Source organism: Vicia villosa, linkage group LG1 (assembly GCF_029867415.1).
Source record: "Vicia villosa cultivar HV-30 ecotype Madison, WI linkage group LG1, Vvil1.0, whole genome shotgun sequence".
In the NCBI taxonomy this organism is placed as follows: Eukaryota; Viridiplantae; Streptophyta; class Magnoliopsida; order Fabales; family Fabaceae; genus Vicia; species Vicia villosa.
Window position 1 is genome coordinate 185,715,943 of NC_081180.1, and position 4,188 is coordinate 185,720,130.

Here is a 4,188-nt window from a genome sequence, read left to right on the forward strand (position 1 = left end):
ATATTTTTTTTGGGTCCGATTCTACAAATTTTTCGGATCTCAAGGAAATTGCACTCACATTAGGGTCTTTTGGATTCACAACTATTTGGGCAGGAGTTGGTTCGATCCTTGGGCTTGCTGCATGGCATTCATTGAAGTGGCAAGTTGTCCAATCTGTGTCTGCAAGGTCTGAATGCTAGAATCAGTTCTTTTTGGTAATGGAGAGTGTTGACATCAATTTGCTTGACAAGATCCTCTAATGAAGGTCCGAAAGGTGCAGGGGTTGTAACTTGGGGAGGGTTTTGTTGTTGGCTAGACTGCAGATTCCCATATCGAAGGTTCGAAGGGTTCATCCAATTGGGATGGTATTTGTTAGTGGACAGGTCAGGAGTGTTATACCTGTTATGATTGTTACCTTCATTGTAAAGGTTTGCAACATAAGCTTGAGGCAACTCAATGATAGACTCATCTTATAAAATAGGACATGTGTCGATCAGGTGCTCAGGCGAAGTATAAATACCACACAAGTTTGATGCTTGAGTCTTACCTACTGCCAAATGTTTCACTAAAGAAGTAAGCTCGTCAATTCTTGTTTCTAAAGCTTTGTTGGAAGAAAAAACCTGAATCTCATGCACACCCTTGGATTAGACATAATTGTTTTGAGTGTACTCTTTTACGTTTATTTTTCCATTATTGAGAATACATCAAATAGTTTTTTATCCATGGAAAATTCTATCTCTCTTCCGCTGACAGTTGTCAACACAAACCAATACCCAAGTCCCAAGATAACAGACAAGAGGTTATACAACAAATAACTCATTCAAAACCTTACCATAAAACCAGTGAAATAAAACCATGATTAAAGGGAAAAGAGTGTAATAGCATACAACAAACTTAAAAAATTTCATGACTACCAAAATCTAAAATGTCATGACTAACAAAATATAAGTTTAATTTTTCACGGGATAATGTTTGGAGATTTAAAAGATATAGTAACCTAGTGGGACCAATTTAATCTCCCGGTGAATTTTTATAATACGACATATGACATCCATGGAAAGCCATTGACCTCCAAATATATAGGAGGAGTATTTTGTTGTAAAAACAACTTCCAATGCAAATTGAAAAAAGGGTTTCAAGCACCAAGGAGAAAGCTTGCTCTAAAATACAAAATAACATGGGTTGATTGGGACAAACATCAAATTCCAATTAAATTCTATATATTAGATTCCACTGATCGAGTCATAATAAATGGTTCTGAAACAATCCATGATTGTATGGTAAATAAATTATTTAATTTTTTAATTTCGTGGTTTATTAAATTATCATGATCAAGATATAGCATATGTGATTTAGCTTAGTCATAATCAAAAAGAAGTTTAAGAAAACTCTTGTTATTATCATAATATACTAACAATCACTATTTTTGTGTACAATTAAACTCAACTGAGTTCTAAGGTCTTGTGATAATTGTTTTTAATTACCTTTTACATCCAGAGAAAATGATTAACAAATATTTTTTAATATGATACAGACTGAATATACTATTCTAGAAAATAAAAGCAGTGACCTTGTCCATGTTTAGAAAGCAAGCATCCCTATGAAAAAAGGTGATTATCTTTTATACGGCACTGCTCATGCACATACTGGTGTTGTTAATGCAACACTATATGGACAGGTAGAGCTGAATATAAATTTGATTGAGTTATATTAAAATTCATTATGTTGGCTTAACCTTTTTCTTAAATGATATTTATTTTTCATGATTTTGTAAATAGACAAATTAATCTTGTGATAATGTATGCATGACTACTATTTATTAAGTCATTTATTTTTTCGATTAATAAATTAGGATTGAAGGACATTATGTACATCAACACCAAGATACGGAACGGGAAATGAAGCAGGAAATGAGGAAGGATACGCTGTTGGAATGTCTGTATGTTATCCAAAACCAGGTTCAATCAAGATTAATGATGGGGAAATTGTGACAATGGAATCCAGATATAAAAAATGAATTTCTCACTGGAGCTATGGGGCATATGTACTTCTATTTGGCTGATCGACTACCACATACAACACATACATCATTTTCCTATGATGTGTAATTGTTTAATTTAGAGTTCTCTTTATGATATATATTTTATTAAATGTGGCTTGTTGGCACAAGGTGATAAAACATTCCTCAGTGGAGATTGGCTCTCGCGCTCAAAACCCTGTACTATTTTTCATGAGCCTCTCTAGACTTTTCCTTATGTTAATAAAATGCAATTTTCTCCATGCATTAAAGAGGAAATATAAAGTGTTCAATAAATGTAAAGAATAAAAAGGAGCATACCTTATATTTTCAAGATAAAAAACAAGTGAATTGAATTTTTTATGCAACTTTTATCCTTTTTCAATTATGATTTTACGATTAAATTCAAGATACACGTGCAAAAATGCATGTGGACAAATTCCCCATTAAAAACAAGATTACTCCAAGACCCCATCCTTATGTTGAGATACTTAATCATAATGGTGTTTGCTGAAACATTGTCAACCGTTATAGTCAAGATTTGACTCAACCCTTAACTTCTTAAGTAATCGTCAACATATTTCCCAATCAAGTGTCCCAAGTGCCCCGTGATTTGACAAAAGTTGATTATTTTTTATGCATCTTCCACTCACTGTCCACAAAATGTACGGTCAAACTCATGTAACTTAAGTTTTGAGTTGAAGTCTAAGTATCAGTGGTCAAACAAACTCTTCCACAATTTGACAAGATTTTTTTTTAATTTCTCCTTTTCTTCAAGGTAGAGCACCCAAATATCACGCCTCAATGTAGATCGTGATGGGATAAAAAAACCGAGGCTGCAAGGTGATTAATAGCTTTGTAAACATTTCATTCTCCACAAAACAAAATGGAAGCTCAGCACACACAAATTTTTTCACAAGTAGCGCTCGAAATTTCTCTTGATCAAATTTAGAATAGCTTGGCGAACAAACTACTTGCCCTTATGTAATGGTTTTTCTCTTTTTGGTTGCTAGGGTTGCTTGGGTTTTATCATGATCATAAGTAGTGCATCTACTTAGATGAGTCAGCATACCACTTGTTTCATTACTATACTTCCTTTTTGTAGCCCTTGTTGTAACTTTCATAGAGAGAAATAAGGAGTCGTGGCTTCATAGAGAATTATTCGGGAAGTCTCAGCTGACTGGAGATAATCTAGGGGAACTAGGCTTCGTGGACTTAAGCTTGAACGAACTGGCTTACGTGTAAAAACAGAATTCTGGAGAACAAAGTTGTGGCGGTGGCCACAACATGTGTGGCGAGGGCCACACTTACTTTTATACAAGGCGAGGGCCACAAAAGTAGTGGCGAGGGCCATAGTCTTCTGTATCGAAAATTTCTTATCTTTTCTGCCAGAATCCAATTTTTTCTCATTTCTTCGCCAATTCCTATTCTTTTCTCATGCATGCTTAGTGGAATGGAAATACCTGAAACACACTAGAAATACCAACATAATATAACACAAAGAACTAAAAACGGTAACATAAATCATGCAAGTAGAGTCGAATATGCGATGCAGTTTCGTGTTATCATGACACATATTGGTTCCTTTGCAAACTGTCTGCATCGAGAGTGTGCTTCTTTGCACCACGGGCCTTCTTCTCATCATTACTTTCCTCTCTCTTGATATAACATTATGCTCGTCTTACTACTTTAGCTAAGGACGTCACTATTCTTTGGGCGAAAGATTCGTTGAAGTGTCCTTCCCCGAGCCCGTTCTAAAATGTTGATATTAATATTTCCTTGTTTATATGTACTACCTGGATTGTTGCTTCGTTGAAGCGGGCGAGATACTCCCTCAATAACTCTGATGGGCCCTACCATATATTGAACAAATTGGTGGCAATCAGCTTCTGGTGCTTTCTTGCGCCGAATTAACGGACCAGCTTCTTCACCAGATCTTGATAACTGGCGATGGGGAGTCTGGGGATACCCACGTACCGTACTAAGGTTGCATTCCTAAAGGTGTCGGAAAAGCGCTTGCACTTCAGGGACTCAGGTGCCCAACTAATGATGGCCAACCTGAATGTTGATGGAGGCCACATGCTTATGTGGATCGTTGCACTAATCAAACTTAGCCAACAATGTCAACTTAAAGTTCTCTCGGATGCGCACCTCCCATATATCGTCTGATAGTGGGTCGGGAATCCAATACT

At 36.0% G+C, this 4,188-nt stretch overlaps 1 pseudogene; it reads left to right on the forward strand.

The window, feature by feature from the left end:
- The first annotated feature begins 341 nt into the window (after nucleotides 1–341).
- On the forward strand, nucleotides 342–2,087 carry LOC131661106 (uncharacterized; annotated as a pseudogene).
- Nucleotides 2,088–4,188: the final 2,101 nt, after the last annotated feature.